Source organism: Sarcophilus harrisii, chromosome 1 (genome assembly GCF_902635505.1).
Source record: "Sarcophilus harrisii chromosome 1, mSarHar1.11, whole genome shotgun sequence".
In the NCBI taxonomy this organism is placed as follows: domain Eukaryota; kingdom Metazoa; phylum Chordata; class Mammalia; order Dasyuromorphia; family Dasyuridae; genus Sarcophilus; species Sarcophilus harrisii.
Genome location: NC_045426.1, coordinates 563862707 through 563886037, shown reverse-complemented (window position 1 = coordinate 563886037; position 23331 = coordinate 563862707). Strand labels below are relative to the sequence as shown.

At 35.0% G+C, this 23331-nt stretch overlaps 1 protein-coding gene across 1 annotated transcript in view; it reads left to right on the top strand.

Annotated features, from left to right (window-relative positions):
• GMDS (GDP-mannose 4,6-dehydratase) overlaps positions 1-23331 on the top strand; it is a 739822-nt gene that overhangs the window by 327333 nt on the left and 389158 nt on the right. The window lies entirely within an intron of this gene.

Sequence of the window (23331 nt, the reverse complement as noted above, 5' to 3'; positions counted from 1 at the left end):
TCCTTTCCATAAATCCAGTTCTAACACAACTCATCCACCCCTAAAATGCGATAACTTTTAGGTGAAATCTTAGACACATGAGTAGATTTCAGAACCAAATTGAAGAGCAAGGTTGCCTTTTCCCTACTCAATTACTTCCTTCTTTGCTCATAATGTAACTCTTGCTCTGGCATCTTATGTGCCTGCCCAGTCTGCTTCCTGTCTCTCAGGCTGTGGTACTATTGACTCTTAGTTCTTTCTCCTTGCTATGCTGCTCAAGATGGATGCAATGTTAGGGTCCCTACAGCTGCTGCCAGTTTCAGTGACCTGATCATGGTTTGTCCAGTGTCACATATCTAATCTGAAGTAGAAGCTGGTCCCTCTCTTTGTGATCTATATGTAAGTTTTAAAATAATAAAATTATAAGGCTTCTATAAATCCCAGGCTCCTTTTTCATCTTTATGCCATACATGAAGATAGTATATTAAGTAGTATAGGTACTAAATTTGAACTCAGAATAAACTGGGTTCATATTTCATCTCCCCCATTATTTATTGACTATGAGCAAGTCACTTATTCTCTGAGCTTTATTTTCCTTTTCATCCTGCCCTCCATCGCTAGCCATACTCCCACTACCACGAATTGCTGACCAACTGTCTTCAATGGGAAAGGTAAGCAAACCTAGCTGAAAAGTTGCATTAACCTGTTATGGTGTTGAGGACACTAAAGATGGCATTTGCTTAAGTGGGTTGAATCACTAGCACTTAATCCCAGTAGAACCATCACAGCAACTTGCACCCAAAAGGTCAAGAAAGGAAAATCAGCATATATATGCCTCCATATTCCACTATCAGAACATAGGCTTTGAATCTAGTTCATCCCTTACCTCTGTGAGCTGGGGGAGCACCCTTTATGGAATTATGACTTTTAACTTCCTCTAGTATAGTAACCACAGCTAATGGAGCACCAAAAAACAAAGTTAAAATCACCAAAGTCACTGGCACCAGCAAATGATTCAAGTGATGTTGTTTTATCAATCAAAATGACCCTGAAAAATATATATTTATATCTGCTTTGCAACTGTACCCTAAGGACTATTGGGAATTTCCTTGTGATTTACATTTGACACATTTCACATATTGCCTCCCCCATTAGAATATGAGCTCCTTAAGATCAAGGCTTATTTTTTCTCCTTTTAATTCCAGGGCTTTATACTTGTTCACTCATTTAGTAAGTATTTTACAGAACTATTATGAGCCTCAAATAAAATAATGTATGTGAAGTGCATTGCAAAACTAAAAATACTATATGAATGTCAGGTATTAACTACCAGACTACTACTCCTACTACCACTACTACACCTTTCATATATGTTAGTTGTAGATAAATCATACCTTATTCTCATTTTTCTCTTTTCTGACTACATTCTCCATATTTTTTTTAAAACTTTTTCTCACATGTCAAGTATGCTCTCTCCATTTGTGCTTGTTTAAATATTTCTTTCCCTTCAGGGGTGGCCAACTCAGATACCACATGCTCCAAGATGTCTTCTCTGCTCTCCCTTTCCCACACTAAATCTGTAACTGATGAACTGATGCTTATTTTCTCATATTTCTCAAAGTATTGTGCATAAATTTCTCCACATTATATAAATACAGTAGTGATCTCATGGATGTAGAGACAGCCTTCAACTGTGTTGACTCACAACCTAAGTCTTTATGTTCTATATGACTTGTCCATATCCTTTGATAACTCTTGCATAGAGATATCCACCCATTGAGCAAACTATTTTTCTATGGCTCTTTTAACTTTTCTTACTTTCCTTTATGGTATGAATGCACTTTCCATCACTATTTTGACATGAAGAAACTTTGCAGCTGTTCTGGTCAAATGTACACTCCTTGTGTGTTCATTAGTCTGAATGAGGTCAGAAGGATCTTAAGTCTTAAGTTGAGAAACTAAAGTAGATAATGAATCTCAGAAAGTTGAAGCCTTTTTTTTTTCTTAAAGGACTCAAAGTACATGGAAAGTAAAATCATAGAGCCTCTTCCCAACTCATGCTTTTCCAACTAAACACGTGTAATCTATATCAGCAGTTGGTACACTGTTTACTCACAGGGCCATAGTATTTAGAAGTTATCCTAAATCTCTGATTATGATTGCCCTCTGAGCTTGACCTTTCTAAAAGTGTTTTATAAACAGTTTAAAGAACAAATGAAGTATTAGAAAAAGCAATAAGAGAAGCGCTGCTATTGATTTTCCTTGGGTGAAAAAATAGCATTTAAAAAGGACTGGTGCTCATCTGCTTTCTGGGTATCCATATGTTTACTTTACTTTGGCAGGAAAGAAGGGAGAATAACAGAAAAATTGTCATGTGAGCCAAGAGCCTATAGTGGTAGGAAATTGAATTGCCTCGTCTAAAGAATATTACTCATGTCCCCATTTTGTGTCAGATAACAGGGCAATTTGATATTAAAAAAAAAAAGTTTACAGACCCGAGAACAACAGAGGAATTTATGCCATGTGAGCTGCTTGTAGGACCTTCCATTCATGCCACGTGAGCTGCTTGTAGGACCTTCCATTCATTTCTGTGGCCCTGTGACAAAAACATTTTTTAAAATCTCTTCTTATAACAAATCACATAAGATTTCCCTACTTGGTTTCTTCACTGTTACTATGGGTTGACTAAGGGTATGCTGGTAAATGTTTAATGACTAGCCTTCCAGGGGGTAAGAAGGAAGTGCTTTGGACACATTTTTAAGTTTTATCCCCATTATTAACATTTTCTCCATCATTTTCTAAAGTCTATCCAATCAACAAAATAATAAATCAAGCCTTGATTTGTAACATTTGCTGATTGCCAAGGTATAAGTGCTCATAACTGAAAATTTAATTATTAGCTTTCAAGACTGAGAGCCCATGGGAGGCAACTCCAGTGTATCTACCACCTCTATATGAGTCAAAAAAGAATAAAGAAGAGTCTTTATTCTAAGCGTCTTCACTGCAAATGTTGTCAAATAGAAACATACTAATACCTTACTTCATTTTCCCAAGCTTAAATTTAGACCACCCATTGTTATGTGTAATAAGGGATAATTTATAATGATTTTTTTTTGCATTGGATGCATTCATGTTTCAATATTCTTTTGGATTTCACTGTTACATATGTGTGTATGTGTATGTTTTTATTAGACATAGAGTTCCAAAAGTCTTAGTGCAGCTCAAAAATCTAATAGCTTTATATATTGTATTTGATTAAATGCAGTGCCACAGAGTATTAATTTCCCAGAAATTAGGATAAATGGTTCATTAAATTCAGTTTAAAAAACATAATACCAGTTTTAAGAAGGTAGCTCCTTTGGTTTTATAATTTCAAATGTTTATTTTCTTATTTATATATTTCATTTTTTATTCTGAGTTTTGTAAATGCCAAATAAAATTAGCATTTCTATCTACAAAGTAGGGCAGAAAAAGTCTATACATGAATATGTAAAATTTGTGTTATATATAGCTTCTTTGACCCTTTAATTATTTAATAAATTCAGTATGTAACTTTTGTATCTATCTTGTATATTTTGTGTATCATTTTGGCATTCAATATATTGAAAAAAATGCTTTAATGACTTTTCTTTATTTTTTCTTTGAAGGGGGGAAACTGTTATTCTATTCCTCAATTCTCTCCTAGCCTCTCCCATTGAAAAAGGGGGGAAAAAACAACAAATTTTGTAACATAGGAATTGTCAGGCCTAAAAATTCCTACCTTAGGTAAATTTAAAAATAGATCTTTTCCTATATCTTAAATCTGTCATTACTTTTTCAGGAGATGGGTAACATGCTGCATCTTAAATATTCTGGCTGGAATCAATATTGGTCATTACATTGAACACAGTTTTAATTTTTTCTCTTTTCTCCATATCCCACCCCTAGGAAAAGGGGAGCTTTATGAACTTTAGATTTTCCTTGGCATTTTAGTAGTACTTTTAAAAGGTAGAGACTGATGACAATATCTACACTGGAAAATAAGGACAGACTGGACAAGAAGGGGAAAGGCAGAATAGGGCTCTATAAAGAGCTAAATTAACAGCTGCATTTCACCTAATGGGAGCATTCTGAGGATTTCTTTAAAAAGTCCTTCTTGGAGATGTGAGTTGTCCTCTTGCCACATGTGCCCTTCTAGACTTGAGCCCACTTTTCCTTGTACTAGGTATGTATTTCATTTCTCACTAGACTTCAATCTAGATTGTTCCATCATTCCCTAGAAAATTTAGTCCTGGAAGTCAGATCTCAGAAATATTTTGTTTTTTCAGATTCACTTCCAATCCCCATTACACAACTTCTCCTAGCATTTACATTTAAGAGGGTTGCCAAGCCAATCATTCTTTTCTCTGTAGGCTACAATCTAGACTCCTATATGCTCTGGGACTGGATAGTTCTTCCCTCCCTCCCTTTTCAACTTCCTTAATGTGTTGTCTTTTCCTATTAATATCATGATCTCCTCAGAGGAAGTGAATATCTTTTTACTTGTATTTGCATTTCCAGTCCTGAATACAGTAACTGGCTTATGATAAGTACTTAATAAATGCTACTGCCTAATCAACTGACTGAATATTTTTGTCAAAAAATTTGGGGAGAGTCTGATTCTTTTTGTACAGCAAAATAACGTTTTGGTCATGTATACTTATTGTGTATCTAATTTATATTTTAATATATTTAACATCTACTGGTCATCCTGCCATCTAGGGGAGGGGGTGGGGGAGTAAGGTGAAAAATTGGAACAAGAGGTTTGGCAATTGTTAATGCTGTAAAGTTACCCATGCATATATCTTGTAAATAAAAGACTATTAAATTAAAAAAAAAAAATTGGGGGAGTATCTTTCTCCTCCTCTCCCCTAACCACCTTTTCCACTGTAACAAATTATTTGTTTCCAAAATCTAATTAACTCTGGCTGGCCAGTTGTCATCACTTGACACCCATTGAGCAAGCATAGCATTAGGAATTCATGAACTACAATATAAGAAAACCACTTCCCCCAAACATCCAGGAGGAGCCCTCCTCCTGCTAATGTCTCTATGTCTCTTCTTCTTCCTCTGTACCTCATTTGTATACCATAATTACTATTTTTATCTTAACTCTGTCCCAATCTTTCTTTTTAGCTATCCTATTGTTGATGTCAGTCTTAAACATATGATTTAACATTTAACATTTCACATGTTTAAAAAAAAAAAAAAAACCATAAATAATTTGTTGAGTTCCTTGAAACTGATTTTTATTATTAGCTCTTATATGGTAAATTTTCTATTAAGTTCTGGTTTGGATGATAGAAAGTCCTGAAAATCTGCAAGTTCATTGAATGTCCATTTTTTCTCTTTCAATATTATAGATAATTTTGACGGATATGATATTTTTGGCTGAAGTACTAGTTCTTTTGATTGTAGGAAGCTATGATTCCAGGACCTGCAGCCTTTTATTGTGACTGCTGATAAGTCTTGTACAATTCTAATTGTCACTCCAGCATATTTCAATTGTTTGTTTTTTTTTCCTTGTTTCTTGCAAAATTTTCTTTTTGACCTGAGAGTTTTGAAATTTGGTTTTCCATTGTTTTGTATTTTCCACAAAGGATCTATTTGAAGTGGCAATCAGTGAATTTTTCTGTATTTCTATTCCCCTCTCATGTTCTATCACTCCAGGACAATTTTCTTGGATTATTTCTAGCATTATTGTGTTAAGATTCTTTTTTTGGTCATAACATTCAGATAGTTCAATTTGTTCTTAAATTTTCTCTTCTTGATCCATTTTCCAGATCTGTCATTTTTCTTATAAGATGTTTCACATTCTGTTCTATTTTTTCATTTTTTTAGAATCTGTTTTATTATTTCTTGGTCTCTCTTGCTTCCCCTTGCCCTATTCTAATTTTCAAAGAGTTATTTTCATCTTTGAGATTCTATATCTCCTCTTCTACTGTTATGCCAAGATATAGAGATGAGTTGAGAAATACTAATTTTCAATTGGAGAATTTATTAAAGTCGACTTTGGTCACACAGGATCAGTATCCAAATCGTGTGACCCTGAACAAAAGGAGATAAGGCTTTTTATAGGGTCTAAAGAAACCAGCAAACAAGTTTACTTGCTTCCTTATCTGACATATTTGCAACTGTTTGTTAAGGGAATACATAAAAGACAGGGGCAGGGAGACAGAACTCTTGCATGAGATTTCTGCTACTAATGTTATGCAAGAGAGAAGGAGACAAAGTTGCAACCTGGTTTGGGATTGCTGGGTCATTTTAAATTCTCAAACCCAGTTTTCCTGGGGGATTGAGTTTATGGTTCTATCAGGTAGGGCTATGGTTGTAACACTAGTTTTTCTATAATTTCTCTTTGGGCAGGGAGCCATTTCACATTATTCTTTGAGGTAGAAAAAGCTCTTTTTACTTCAGTGCCTTTCTCTGAAGATGAACCTGGTCTTCCTTGATCCCATAGTAAGTTTAAGCACCGCTAATTGTGGGATGGGGGTAATGGTGCCTTTAGCTTCACTTGGGCTTTCCTCTGTGACCTGGAATCCCAAACCAAGAGCTCTACCTTCCAGCCAGTGCCTGCAGCCAGCAGAGATGCTGCCTCGCTGACTTTACACTCATCATAGGTGTGCTGGTTCCTGTTCTGGGACCTTGTTCCTCACCACACAGCTGGAGCTGGCCTTCCTAATCAGCTAAATTTCCCTCAGTCTTCCCGGACTCAGACCCCAACTCTCCACAATCTGAGGGAGGTGAAGATTTCTGTGTTCTGTGGTTCCTGCATTGATGCTTCAGGCAAACCAAGCTAGCCCCAGGGCTCCCCACTTGCTGTTTCTGTGGAACTAGTCTAGAGGTGTTTTCATTTCATAGGGTTTAATCCTGGCCTGGGATCTTTCTTCAGATCTTGGGTTGTACCAGGAGGACCCCTGTTCTGCCCAAAGTCTTCTTGATTTTTCACCAATCTTTATTCAGTTGGGGAATGGCTAAATAAAGTTTGGCATATGAGAATAATAAAATATTGTTATTCTATAAGAAATAATAATTTTGGTAATAAAAAGAAAATGTTCATCTCCATGAATTGATAATATATATATGTATGTGTATATATATATATATATATATATATATATATATAAAATGACTTTAATGTAAATGGAAAAAACAAACACACATACACAAAATCAAAAATTATAAATAAACATATCAAGAGATGGGAAAAAACGCCCCAAACTTTTGTTGTTGTTGTTTAGTCATTCAGTCCAATCCATCTCTTTGAAACCTCCTAGACCTTATCACACTAGGTTTTTCTATTCCTCTACTATCTTAGAATCTATCCAAGTTCATGTTCATTGTTTCTATGATACTCTTCCTCTGTTCCCATCATCTCCTTTTTCTGTCTTCAAATTTCTTCAACATCAGACTTTTTTCAGTGAGTCTGGTCTTTTCATTATGTTGAGGTGTTATATCTATGAGTGTAGTACATTGCATATATTTTCAGATTTTTTTGATGTATTATTTGGTTATTCAAATTATTTTCCTTATTATGTTTTTTCTGTTTTTTTGGCATTAAATATTTGTTATAAGTCATGGCTCTTTGGCAGGGGAACAAGAGATGGGAGGAATTATGGGAATTAATAAAACAAATACATCAATAAAAACTTACTTAAAAACAAGTTTTCACAAATACAATGTAGTTATATTTAGAAGGGAATAGGGCAGCTAGAATGCACAATGGAACACCCGAGTTCAAATACAACCTCAAACACTTAACACTTCCTAGCTGTGTGACCCCAGGTAAGTCACTTACCTCCAATTACCTTATCAAAAAAAATGATCACATTTAAAATTAGAAGGAAGTCAATGGGTGAAAAATTCTGTATCAGGTTACTCTGAAAAGGATTTGTTAGCTATATCAGGACTGTTTTAAATATATAAAAACAGGAGCTATTACCCAATACATTATGAGTGGGAAATTTTTAAAGGATGAAATCCGAGCTATTAATAGTCATATCAAAAAATTCTTAAAATCATTACTAATTAGAGAAAGATACATTAAAGGAACTCTAGGTTTCTATCTCAAATATAACCTGTTGGTAAAGATGACAAAAAAGAAGAAGGATAATTTTTAAAAGGGCTATGAGGGAAATAAATACAATAATTCATTCTTGATGGTGCTACCAAATATTTATTAAAATTATAGACAAAACTTGTGAGAAAAAAGGGGAAATCTCCATTTTAATTATAAAAATTCTATTATCAAACCTTTAACAATTTTTATAAATTCTTTAAAATATGAAAGTTTGGTTAGAAATTTACCGTGAATATAGCTATTAAAAATTGATGGATTTTACTTTTTACTTTCAGTTTATAAAATTTGTAGTTATCTTTTTTGATTATTATTTGCTGTAAAATTTTTCTACATTTTTTCTTTTATTTCACTTCAACTATTTATGAGTATAATAACTATTGGCAGAAAAATGTACCCAGTAGTTGGTACAAACAGCAGAATCCTTTTTTGCTTTTCCCTTTAAAGACTTATTTATGAATACTTGCCAAAAGGTGGTAGTTTTCCCAAACAAATGCATATTATGAATGGTCTTCTTTTAAGCCTGAAATTTCTTTAAACATGCCTGGTGGGTTTTGAGTACCTGCAGTTAAATAGTGTTGCTTTTGGCAGGACTTGGTGAGCAAATGAGGCATAATCTCTCTGATCTCAGGAGTCTGGTCAGTCAGCCATGACATTCTCAATGTCTTTTCTTTCTACACCCTGTCTCAACAGAGCTGTGGCCCAGTCAGTTCTCAGTGGGGATGCCTAAAATTACCACGTGCTTTGGAGCAGCAGATGGCAGGATCGTGGGGGGAAAAATCAGGGCCGAGGTTTAGGTTCATGTGGGGTTCAGTATGCATTGGAATGATTTTTACAATTTTTACTTTCCAAAGAAGTATCACTCATTCTGCATATGAAGAGGCTTTCAATTCTAGAGGATATTTCAGAAAAATTACAAATTGTAGAACTGATTAAACATTAATTTCATGCATATAATTCTGTTGAGAAAATTGCTCTTGTGCTCAAAGTGACTTATGACCACTTTAGCCATAATTAATTTGGGGTCTGCATGGAAAAATAATATGAAAATTCATCTCTGTCATTGGGAAATGAGATAAAAATAATGATTATTAATTCTAGGACATGACATATGCCCCTGCATTGTTTCTTCCGTCATTTCTGTTATTTTAATGAAACATTTCACTTGCTCTAAAGAATTATATATGTGCTAGAAATAATCATCATCAGCAGTCCCCAGTTACTATTTTTGAAAATATTTCCAAAGAAATAAGTTCTGATGTAGATTAAAACAAACACAATCTGCTGTTATTACATCCACTTCTCATTAGTTCATTTAAAAAAGCATGCTTCTAAATTAAGTCATTGGGCACTTATTAAGTGTTTATTATGTACCAGGAATTGTGTACCAATAATGCCTGGAATACAGAGAGGAAAAAAAATAGTCTTTACCTTTTATATAATGAGGGCAGGGAATAATGCCTTTTTTTTTTTTTTTTTTGGTGAAATTTTATTAATAATATTTTAGAGTATCACATTTTCTTCAATTTTCTTCGTTTTTATATCATGTTTTAGGAGATTTTTAACTTAAAACATTCTTTTGTGATATTTTATAAAATGTTTGTGACAAAATAAAATTGAGGCCTAACAATAGTGACCACTTTTCAGAGGAATGGAAATATTAAAATGTGGCTAGCAGACTGACAAAGCCAGGAAATTAAGAAGTTGGCTTTAATTCTGACCTTAATTCACCTCATTGTGTTTAAGTGGTGGAGTGATCTCAAAACAGTAGGTGATCTTCTTGTCTTTTCTGAGCCTACAGGAAATGTAGCCTGACTTAAAGGGGAAGCATCACAAAAAACAGGATGACTCTGCAGGCAATTCAAAGTTCTATATTACTACTTGGTGCTGTGGAAGGAACGCTTTATTTGGAGTCAGAGAACTAGTTTCCCCTAGCTCTTCTCCTAACCTCTTATATAACTTCAGGCAAATCACTGGAACCCTCCGGGGCTAAATTTCCTCATCTGAATTAGTCAATATTACCCAATCCTGTCTAACTCCAATTATATGATTCTATTTTCCTACCAAAAAAAAAAAAAAAAAAAAAAGCCAAACGGTTTTCATAGTATAAAATTTTTTAAAAAACTAAATTAAAATTACTACAGTAAGTTCTAATGATTATGAAGTTATTAAAAAATGCTCTTTGCCCTCCTTAACCCTTTGCTAGTTGCAAACTGAACCCATGTCCATTATTACAATGGGTCCATTCCTTCTAACTACAAATTAAGAGGAATCTATAAGTAGATATCCAGGACAAAGAAAAGCTAGAAACCAAATCATTTAAAATTTTTGAAGAAACTAAGAATGTTTTTTAATGTCAAAGACAGATAATTTGATACTCCAGCATAATGTACTCCAGTGAGGAATGAAATATTGATTTTTTTTCCCATTTAGCTAAGTAAGTTAATATGAGTTCTAATTTGTGAAGAAGTATTTTGATTATGTTTTACTTTTATGTTTATTTATTTTTAACATGGTAAAAATATATGTTAAATTTGAGAAGTATGTAGTAGTATCTCAGAGGTATCTTAATTTGCATTTCTCTGATCAAAGTGATTTATTTAGAGCACCTTTTCATATGAATAGAAACGGTTTTAATTTCTTTCACAGAGAAACTTGTCTCACCTTATAGGGAAGTAGGAAGGGAAAAGGAAAAGGGAAAGCTAATAGAAGGGAAAACAGAAGTAATAGGGTAAAGGTATTAAAAGGGGAGAGCGATTGTAAGGGGGGGTGTTGTTTGAGGGAGATTGTAGTCAGCAGCAAAATATTGGGGAGGAGGGAAAGGGGGAAAGGAAAGAAAAAAAGCATAATTTGGGGTAAATAAGATTGTGAGAAATACAGAATTAGTCATTTTAACTGTGAATGTGAATGAGATGAACTCTCCCATAAAACAGAAGCAGGATAGAAGGCCGGATTAAAAGCCAGAATCCTACAACTTTTGTTTATAAGAAACACATTTAAAGCAGAGTAAAGGTAAAAAGTTGGAGCAGAATCTATTATGCTTCAGGTGAAGTAAAAAAAGCAGGGGTACAATTCTGATCTCAGATCAAGCAAAAGCAAAAATAGATATAATTTAAAAAAGTAAGGAAGGAAATGATATGTTGCTAGAGTACCACAGATAATGAAATAATATCAATACTAAACACTTGCACCAACTGTTATAGTAGTCAGATTCCTAGAGGAGAAGTTAAGAGAGTTGCAAGAAGAAACAGACAGCAAAACTATACTAGTGGGAGAATCTCAACCTCACACTCTAAAAACTAGATAAATCGAACCAGAAAATAAATAAGAAAGAAGTTAAGGACATAAATAGACCTTTAGAAAAGTTAGGTATGATAGATATTTGGAGAAAATTGAATGGAGACAGAAAGAAGTGTCCTTTTTTCCCAGCAGTTCATGGAACCTATAGAAAAATTGACTATATATTGTAATGCCAAAGATACTGAGCAAGACAGAGATTAGAGACCAATTCAATAATTTATTAAATGGAGAGAAATACTGGGACCAATGCATCCATGTTTATCCCAGGGCTAGACGAGACTATCATCTCAAAGAGTTTAGCCCCGAGTATCGGGGCAGTGAGCCTTTTATGGAATAACAAGAACAATGACATAATGGAGGGACCTAGGTGGGGATAACCTAATAGAGAGAGGTTACTGATATTCTAATGACATTAAGGAATGTCTATAAAACCTTTATCTTAACCATTAAGAAGGGACGGTTATAACCTAAGGCAGAATTACTAAATAGGACAATTGGAGGAACTGGTCACCCCATTAAAAGGGAACTTTGGCATAACATTCTCCCCTTTTTCTCTTGGAACTATTCAAATCTTTGAATTACCTTCTTCTAGAAGGCCTTAGCACTATAATTTGAACAACCCTATGTGAAGTAAGTAAAAATCAAAATAAAGCTAGACCAATGCAAGGACTTATGGCAAGGTCAAGTCTCTCCCTGATAATCCCAGAATTAATCAGCAATACACAAAGTTCCTTATTTCAATTATTTCTGACCATCAATTGTCAGATCCTCTGCAATTGGGGAGCATATGGACAGCTGTGGTGTGGTCATTTGTGCATGACTCGGCCTCTGCTTACAGAGAGCAGCAGGCTCAAGGCAGTTGTGCTGACCATTCAGAGGGCTGGCTCCAGGGGAGGAGGGTGAGGCTTGGAGCGGCTCCACCTGTCCTACCCAGAGGAACAAACAGGGCTGCCACTAGAATACAGATTTCTGAGAAGATTATGCAGTTAGACCAAGGGAGGCAAACCCCAAACTTTTAGAGGCCTTGATATCAACAAGGTCCTTTTAAGTACGCTGAACTACTAATTAAGGATCTGGGGTAACAGGAGTGGAGAAACAGCTCAGAAAGACTGCCAGTTCCAAGACTGGATACAAATGTATCCAATTTCTGGTTGTTTCTAAAAAATAATCCCCCAAACTGAGTCTACCAGGGTAATTCCAACAGAATAAAGGATTTCCAAGTTAAAGCACAACCAGTGAATCATAGTCTAGTAAATTTAAGCAAGGAGTAAAGGACTTCCAATTAAATCTGAACTAGCAAGATACCAGTTTTCCCAACTTCCAATTAAATCTGAACTAGCAAGGTACCAGTTTTCCCAATTTCCTATTTCTTCTCCTCCCTTTTTTTTTTTTTTTTTTGGAAAGGAATTATCAAATGACCATCCCACATATAAATCATACACGTATGCATATACATAACAGACTAAAAGTCCCTCAAACATAACAGCAATAGTTACACAAGTTTAACAATTTCCATCCCAAGTCTTAAACACAGCATAGTAATATAGTGAAAATTCTAACAAGTCGACCACTTTCCCACTCCCCCTCATCAGTCCAAATTACATCAGGAAAAGTGGGCGATGGCTGTCAATGGCTTCTTCATGTTGAACAGGGACAATGCTCAGTCCGAGAGGGTGATGGGTCTGTAGTGTGGTGAGCTGACAAAAGTTTGTTCTAGGTCCCAGAAGCAAGTCAATATATCTGCAATTTGACCAAATCTAGAAATAAAAACAAATCTAACAAAGAAAAGTTAGAACAGTCTGAGATAGAAAGACTGGTCCACAAGGACTGCTACAAGATGTGGCCTCTCATTAGTTAAAAACCTTTAAAAAATAACAAAAAAACTTGAATATCCAGACACAATATCTAGTAACCAATAGATGACCAGACCAAATACGTATTTGCTCAAGTATTTAGGATATAATGATTACCGATGACCAGATTGGAAGGGTGGGGAGCAAAGTCGAACTAAATTTCACTCCAGGCTAACTAAATGGCTCCTATAGCTGAAGTAGCATCAGTGGGGGTGCTAGTTTAAATCTTTACAAAAGATCCCTACCCCACCCAACATTTAAAGTAGCAGAAATCAGTGGGTGGGTGGGGGAATCCCATAAAACCTACATGTCCAGCAGAGCTGGATTTAAAACATATAATCCATTTCTATCTCATTTCAAATAATAAAACAACATAGTTTCTCTCCTTCTGGCCCCATGTGGCCATTATTCCCAATGGACTTCTCCTAAGCCCAGCTTGGCCAGGGATGAAGCTTTCAGAAAAGTCCTTGTTACATACTTTAGGTAAAATTAGAGGCACATGACCGCTTTTAGGCAAGTTAACAGAACTTCTTTAACAAGCTATTGTTCTTTTAAGATCTTATATTTAAGGAAAACCAATTCATTTCCCAAATTTAGAATCATCTTTAAATTCCTAATCAAATGTTTTCACCAGCTGGAGTTCAGTATTGAAATAACCAATTCCCAAATTTGATCATTGTTCTTAAATTTAACAGAGCTCTTAAGTTACCGAAACAGACAAACAAATCACAGTTTCACAAAAATCACATAGAACACAGAGCACAATTAGACTAATAACATACAAGATATACAGAACACTGATCACACTTAAACTGCACAATTACAACATTCAGTAGGACACTAACATTAAAACCAAACCAAATGGTGTTTTTAAAACCCCCAGTCTTTGTAGATAGCCCCCTGAGCATGCAAAAATGGGAGGGGCCGGCATTACTCTAACTAACCCAGGATGACCCAAGCAAGGAAACTGAGTCCCATTTTCAAATGTATATACTTCCCACTCCATGGAAGAAGTGGGAGGACCTCTCTTAGAAATGCATTGAGATGCAAAGGACGGGCCTTTGTCTCTGGAAAAGGGTTGGACAGAAAGTTTCCTCAAGCAAAGCATCTGCTCCAGGAAAAGAGTTTTGAGGAGGTGGAGTGTCTAGATTGCAGACAAGTAAAAACTTAGTTTTCCAAATCTTTGCAGCCTCCTTCGTATCTCTTTTTAGAGATAGAGCCACAGCAATTCCTAAAGAATTGTGCCAGAGCTCCCAAGAACTCCAAACAACGACTGCAGTCTTGATGCCTGCAGTGTCCACCACAAGATAAGGAAAGAAAAAGTCTTACCTTGTCCAGGATTCCGTATTTCACACTCCAGTAGCGACCCCCGCGTCCAGTAGGCCACTCATCAACCAAGCAAATGGCACCCCCAAAAAGGGCACCCCAAGTGACAACTGCATCCGGTTATTCACTAATCAGCCAAACCAACCGGTACCCCAAGAAAAGGGCACCCCAAAAGTGACAACCATACAACCATGCAACCATGTCCGGTTAGTCCGGTTATTCACTAATCAACCAAACCAAACAAACAAAACAAGTCTTAAGACATAACCAGATAGTACCCCAAAAGGTACCCAGACAAACTTACTCTCCTGTGGCCGAAATGGGGTTGTCTACCATTAGGCTATTGTGGCTGGAAACTGCTCTCTTTCCTGGAGGCTCTGGAAAGAAATCTAGGAGGGCCTGACCTCTCCAGGCCAAGAATTCAGATTCACAGCCACCCTGCCCAAGGCAGAGACCCGAAAGGCTAATCTCTAATCCTGCTCATTTTCTAATTATCTCGCAGAGGGGCCTCCAAATGTAATGTCAAAAGAAACTGAGCAAGACAGAAATTAGAGACCAATTCAATAATTTATTAAATGGAGAGAAATACTGGGACCAATGCATCCATGTTGATCCGAGGGCTAGACGAGACTATCATTTCAATGAGTCTAGCCCCGAGTAGCCAGTGAAATGCAAATAACAATTCTACTTCTAAAAGTACTAAATAAATATCTGTTTTGTCTTCTAGAAGCAATGAAGTAATATCAATTGCTTATATTCTCATCTGGGCATGCTTCATTAATTCAATTTAGATATTAATATTTGTCTTTTAAAAGGGTCATTATTGGAGACACATCTTACCAAACCATATTCATGATAAACTAGTGTTTGATTTGTTATATACAAATATATTCTGTTTTAAAAGAAAAGCCTAGGAATATAATTTTTAAAGATTTTCTATTTTTCCTGGTATATTGTTTCCACAAAGGGAACTTTTATTTCCCAATATCACACTAATTATTCCTATTTGTGACACAATTGTTTTCTTAGAGAATCTGGGAGAATAACAATAAAAGCAATTGAGAGAGAAGCTTCAGTATTGTTGCAGACTACAAAACTAATCAACAAAAAAGAACATAATTTCTCTATAAGAACAAAAAAAAAAGTGGCAAAAAAAAAAAAAAAAGAAGGCAAACCCACTTTAGTACAAAATGTATAAATATCTGGGGGTCAGTCTATCAAAGTGTACTCTATAGATATTGCAATGTAGTCTCTAAAAAATAAAGAACAACTTAAATTAAATAACTGCAGGAATATTCAAAACTTATGTCTTTGGCAATACTACAGATTTAATACTTTGCCAAATTCCCAAAGGATGACTTTATTCAGGTAGCACAATAGTCACCAAAATTCATTCAGAGGACCAAAGAGACTAGAAAGTAAGAATCTGAAATAATTCAGTTCAGTAATAGATTATACAATAAACTTAAAACTAAAAATTAAGGAAAAAATCTGTATTTGACATTACTAAAATAATCTCATAAATTATGTCTAGAGCAACATCTTATAATATATTCCATAATAAATTCAAATGTACATTAATATGTACCATACCATAAAACATTAGAAAATAAACACTCAACATTCTGCTCTCAAAATAAGACTGGAACATATTAAAATCTAATGGAGAAATTTAACAACATACAATAGAACATAGACAATGTTCACATGTGGTTTTCCAAATCATTATGTGGCTTATAGAGATTCTTATGTATAGTTTCATGTTCTTTAAGAAAGTTCACAAAAGTTGCAAACTATTAACCAGAATACAATGATACTTTTTATATGACACTGACAATAAGAAATGCACAAATCAAAATAAATGTGATTTCACCTCATATCAAGAATATTGCCAAAGATTACAAAAGACGAAAATTATGTTGGAGTAGTTGTAAAAAAAAAAAAGTTGCAGAAATGCTTTATTGAACTGTGAATTATTTTAAGCATTCTGAAAGAGATTAGAATTATTAAAAGAAAGTAACTAAAGCAAGCTACTCTCTGGATCAATAATTCTACTGTTAGTCCTCCTATGTACCCCAGTAATACAAATCTATACAGAAATAGCTATCCTCAGTTGCTGACTGGCTAAAGAAGTTACAGTGCATGAATCCAATAGATTACAGAGTGGCAAGAAATTATGATTATTGATTGATATCACTGAGAAAAATGGAACGATTATAGAGAGTAAAAAATGGAAAGAACAAAAACATAATAGAAAATTGGATACTGCAAAATTATAGTGATCTACCCTGATTGCAAAGGTATATGAGAAGATATATAGGAGTAGATCACTGCATGTAACCAGATTTTTTTAATGGATTGGTTAGTTTTACTAAACTTTTTTTTTCTTTGAAAAAAATTTCTTGTAGAAGGTAGTCTTAAATTTTTATTCTACAATGATTTTGGTACTCTATGGTTCATAGGCATATAGTTATTTTGAGAAGAATATTGAAAAAAAAATTTAAATAGTATTTTTCTCCAGATACATGGCAAGGAAATTTGTAGTATTCATTTTTATAATATTATGACAAACAATATTTGGACTATGTCCAAAGAGCTAATAAAACTGTGCAAAGACTTTGAGTCATCTGTGAAGCTACTGAGTTTGTATGCCAAAGAGATCATGAAAAAGGAAGGACTCACATGTACCAAAAAAAAAAAAAAAAGTTTGTAACATCTCTTTTCTCATGGCAAGGAACTGTTAATTGAGGAAATACTCTTTTGTTGAAGAATGGCTGAATAAGTTATGGTGTGTATGAATATAATAGAATATTATTGTTCTATAAGAAATGATTAAGCAGGCTGATTTCAGAAAAGACTGCAAAGACTTACATGAACTGATGCTGAGTGAAGGGAGCAGAACCAAGAGAACCTTGTATATAGCAACAAGATTCTCATCTACTGTGTATTATCCATCAACTGTGATGGATTTGGGTTTTGTCAAAAATGCAGTAATTCAAAGCAATTTCAATAGACTTGGGATGGAAAATGCTATCCTTATCCACAGAAAGAACTATGGAGACTGAATGTGGATTAAAGCAATTGTTTTCACTTTTTTTTTTTTTTTTTTCCTTTTCTTTCTCATGGTTATTTCTCTTTTGGTCTGATTTTTCTTGCAGAACATAACACATATGGAAGTTTAAAAGTACTGTGCATATTTAACCTGTATCAGATTGTTTGCTGTCTTTAAAATGGGGTGGATAAAGTAGTCAAAGAAAAAATTTGGAATACAAAATCAGGCAAAAAATGAATGTTGGAAACTACCTTTACATGTATTTGAAAAAAATAAAATACTATTGAAAAAAAAGATTTTGAATTCCAAAATGTTTTCCCTTCTTCTCTCCCCTGCCCTCTTCCAAAGACAGTAGGCAGTTTGTTATAGCTTGTATTTGTGCTATCATGTAAAACATATTTCACGGTTATGAAAGAAAAAGATCAAAGGGGGAAAAAGAAAACTCAAAAATTTGAATAAAGTAAGTGAAAAAAAATGCTTTGATCTGAATTCAGAGTCCATTAATTCTTTATCTGGATGTGGATAACATTTTCCTTTATGAGTCCTTTGTATTTGTTTTGGATCACTGTGTTTCTGAGATCTGAATCATTCATAGTTAATCATCACTCAATGTAATCTCTTTGGGATAGAGACCTAATAGTAGTATTAGAGTATTGTATAGTTTGGTTGCCCTCTGGGTATAGTTCTAAATTGTTCTCCATAATGGTTGATGAGTTTACAACTCCATCACAAGGCATTAATGTCCCAGTTTTCCCTCATCCTCTTCAGCATTTATCACTTCCCTTTATTGTCATGTTAACCAATCTGATAGGTGTGAGGAGATATTCTCAAAGTTATTTTAATTTACATTTTTCTAATCAAAAGTAATTTAGTATACTTTTTCATATACCTATAGGTAGCTTTGATTTCATCTGAAAACTGCCTTTTGTCTATGTCATGCACAGATTTTGATTTAATCTTGGTATATAGTGTGAGATGTTGGTCTATATCTAGTTTGTGCACTATTATTTTCCTTTTTTTTTTGAGTAGTTTTTAACAAATAGTGAGTTTTTATCCCAAAAGCTGGGTCTTTGGATTTGCAAATACTAGATTATTATGGTCATTTGTTATGGGCCAGAACTCTGAACTTGAAACAAGGATTTTTACATATGCTAATTCAGTGGAATTGATTAGTGGATTTTTGCAAAGTGCTAATTCAGTGGAATTGATGAGACAATGGTCATCTAGTTTAGCATGGTGATTAATAGTTCTCTAAATTCAGTATGATTGATTTAATCTTACAACAAATAATGGTTTCGTAGTGATATAATGATTAATTTATACTCAGTGTAGAGCATATAAACTGGGATTGGAGATGGGAGCTCAAGCTCTGGAAGCCAAGGAGAGACAGATTCATTCCATCATGCACCTTGATGATGGCTGGAGGCTGAAGTCAAGCCCTTGGACTGAGAGCCAGAGACAGACTCAGAAGGGCTCGGAGAGACTCAGAAGGGCCAGACACAGACTTGGAAGGAACTCAGAGCCAGATTCATTCACTCCATTTCATACCACCATGGTGGCAGGCCTGTTTGACATAGCTTCTCCACTGAAACCCAGACTCTGGAAGGCTCTCTTAAGAAAGCTAGCCTGGGCCCCAGGCAAGAAAACTAGATTGTGAAGGAGATAATAAAGGTTTTGGACTTTAACACCTGGCTATTCTTGTGGTGATTACTCTACTTAAAAGAAGGCTGCTCCCAAGACCTCCAGAAAACCAAACAAGAACATTACAGTCATTGACTATCATGATTTGTGTACCAAGTCTTCTCTATAGATAGTACTATATACTTTTGATGATTACTATTTTATAATATAATTCAAGATATGGTATTGCTAGTTCCCATTCCTTTGTATTTGTATTCAGTTCTGGATCTGATTGTTAATAACATGGAAGGTCAGGTTTCTTGGGGCAAACGATGGAACTATGAGTGGAAATGATCTCTGAGAATTTGTGATTTAAAATGATAAAAAGATAATAACAAAATTCACCTACACAAACAAAAGGCAAAGAATATCAAGGGAATTAATGAAAAGAAAAAAAAAAAAAAAACAAATGAAAATGAATCACAAAATTCCCTCCTTTCCTCATCCTTCTGCTATGCCTTTGTTAACTTACTTCCACTCAGGCACCTTCTGGGTTGAGGTTTAGAGCAAGGTGTATGGAGAATTTAAACAATTACAAAGCTCTCCTGTTTTCCTGTCAACTAATACTGCTTCCCTACTTACAATACATTCACTAATTCACAATGGAAGGATTGTGGCTCATTCATGCTATCTAATGACCCCATCCTGCTTCTCATCACATATGAAGGAAACAAGGACTTCAATTTGACTAGTCCCCTAGAACCTTTTCAGAGGAAGAACTGGGACAACAACTAAGGGAGAGGGTGAGCCAGAAGGTGTGAAAAGGCCCCTTTATACCTTTTAAACTGTAACTTTAAGCCTCTCCCCAGACTTTTTCCTCTTGAAGAGTTCTGCTCCATGCTGCATGCTTTAATTTTGGGATTTTGTCCATAAGTCTTTTGACATTGTTGTTCTCTTCTGAGTTTGTGTCTTTATCTTCCCTGTCACCATGAATAAGTCTCTGTGGTTAGGTTCTTTTTGTTGTTGTTTTCCAATCTTTTTTTCCCCTTCTACCTTTCTTTTAAATTTGAACTCTTCTCCTGGGGCAGAATGGGCATCGTCTCAGGCATCTTTAGCCAGTGGGTGTAGGCCGCGACTGTTCACCTAATGCTACACTGATGTTGCTCTGAGGCTCACAGGAGACTGCTGTGTCTGATGCTGCAGTAAGGTGTGCAGTAGGGAGTGACTGGAGCTCCTGGAGACCATAGGGGTCTGGCAGTTTACTTGGTGCTGGGGTGGAGTCCTAATGTGTGTGTCTGGCATGTCCTGAGGTACAGTGGGCATGTTTCTGTGTTTCTCTTGGGCCTCACTGAAGCATACTGTGGTCTGGCCACTGGAGGATACTCTTTACCTAAGGTTACACCGAAGCCTGTGGTAGTCCCCAGAGCTAGAATCTCCTGGCTCCCCTAGCTATGCTAAGGCCTCTATAAGGACCTGGTGTTGACATTTGCCTGCTCCACCACCCTGGAGTTTAGTTTCTCCTACTGATTTGCTGAGGTGGAACTTGCTGAAGACTTGCTGGGATCTCCAGTCATGGACTGTGCCCCTTCTATACCCAAAGGAGACAGACTCCTCCTGCTAATCTTCCAAGTTTTCTCTGCTAAAAGATTGTTTCATCCTATCTTTTTGCTGATTGTGCTGTTCTAGAAACTGTCGAGGGGTACTTTTTTGGTTGCCCTGAGTTAAATTTGGGAGAGGTACAGCAACTCACTGTTGACTCTGCCATCTTGAATCCTAGAGGTCTCTCCTTAATATTTTTTAAAATGTCCTTTTTTCTCTTAAGAATTTAGACTTAAGGGGCAGCTAGGTAGTGCAGTGGATAGAGCACCAGCCCTGAAGTCAGGAGGACCTGAGTTCAAATTTGAACTCAGACACTTAATACTTCCTAGTTATGTGACCCGGGCAAGTCACTTAACCCCAGTTGCCTCAGGGGAAAAAAAAAAGAATTCAGATTTAACCTAAAACCATACAAGAATCCAAATAGAGATTAGACCTGTAATTTCATTGGTATAGAAGGCTACTGACACATAAACTTTATACTAAGAATTCTTAATCTTTGTGTGTGTTTGTGGGGGAGAGGGGGTATTATGGACCCCTTTGACATTCTAGTAAAACCTATGTATCCTTTCTCAGAATGTTCTAAGTGAATAAAATGCTTAGCACAATAATGAAAACCAATTATAATAAAAGATGGTTTTTAAAGCATTAACTAAAAAATAAACTTTATGTGCCCCCAAATTAAGGAGCTTTACTGAATCAACTCAGGTCAGCACTTTATCTACAATTTATTATCTTAAAGGGATTATTTTTCCCACTCCAGTCCTTGTCAGAACCAGAGCTAAAAAGAGGCATATTTAGACTTGCTATCTGGAAAAATATTCTGACAATTAGACTTACTCCAAAAACAATCTAACAGTTACACTTGCTGCCCATCATATCTGTTTTGAAAGATTGTTGGAAGATATTAATGCAGGAAAATTTGACACAAAAACTGCAGAAGACTTTTGTAACATGAATCAATACTAGTGGTAGTTCTAGATAACATTTTTGCCATTCATTACCTTTTTAATGGCAAAGTATACACAGTCAGTCAATGCATAGAAGTCTTGGACTGAGATCAGATCCATTCACTGGGTATTAGTTTCTCTTTAATGTGATATGTCTCTGCAAAGTTGAAACTATTTCTCTTTAACATTTTATCCTTAATAGTCCCGTTGGAAAGCCATATTAGGACTAGATGAAGTTAACTGCCTTTTAGTTATTAGATAATAATAATATCATATTATCTACATTATCTATCATAATAGATCCTGTAGTTCTATTATGGTGAGTCTTTTACTTTTGAAATATTTGTTCATGAAATGAAATTTTATTTATGACCCAAGGAAGATTACATAATTTTATTTCTATGCAGTGATAGTGGTTAGAGTATTCCCATCATATCTGGTAAAAGTATATTAATACTGAAATAAGCATTATGGCCTTGTATAATAAATGAGTCAGATATATATTTGAACTTGCCATAATTTAAGATACATCTTTAGAAAAATTACCCTTATTTCTTTATCAGAATCTTCATATCAAAACCTTTTCTTAGTCATTATTTTAGTCCTCTTGTTAATACCATAAGCTATGATATTACATTTTAATTATAGTTATAAAAACATAATATGGTAATAAATTTTCGATTTCCTATAAAGTTATGCTGTGGAATAGCAAAGCTTGAATGCAGAAGACTAAGCAAATATCTGATTCTATGATTTATTTATCTTAAGACCAGAGAAAACTAATGACAAGTACAATTATATTTATTTATGATACCTTTCATCTGATCTTTTCAAAACATATATGTAAATTTTATATCTCATTCTTTCACACAGTACTTCATTTAAGTAGGAAGGTGATATTGCCATAAATGTTCTCTGAGGGATATTTAATTTGGAGTCATTGTGAAACTGGAAAGCTGCTTACTGGCATAAGAATATGAGGTTTTAATGTTTTTATTTTACTAACTTAAATGTAGAGAAAAAATTTTCCTGATTCATTTCAGCTCTTTATTCACTTCTAACAATTAGTGTTACACCCATGAATGAAATTATTTTCCTTTGTACCTCCTGCTCACACACCCAGACAGGCCAATGAATTTTCTTACTTGGAAAATATGAAAGTTAAATATGTTCCTTTAAAAAACACATACATGAAAATAGCCAAGGGTGGTCTTAGCTGTCTGTCTTCCATTCTGGTGTTTTCCTTTATATAACCCTTCTGCATTTTGTGTTCAGAAAAAATGACATTCCAATAGCTTTTCCTTGGCCTTATGCCTAGCCAGCATATTGAGGAGCAAATGAGGAATGCTAAGAAGTTCCACCAAGAAGGATATTTGTTGTGAAAGTAGGTCTAAGTTCCAGCTTCTTCCTTTACCCAAATGAACTTTAGTGATTTGAGGTTTTTATTATTTTAAGCAAAGATTAGGTAAGCAAAGAAGAAGATATGCTGAAGAAGGAAAGAGATGCCCAAGAGCTGTGATTTTAAATGTTTCATCAGTCAGTGGGACATCAATGATAATA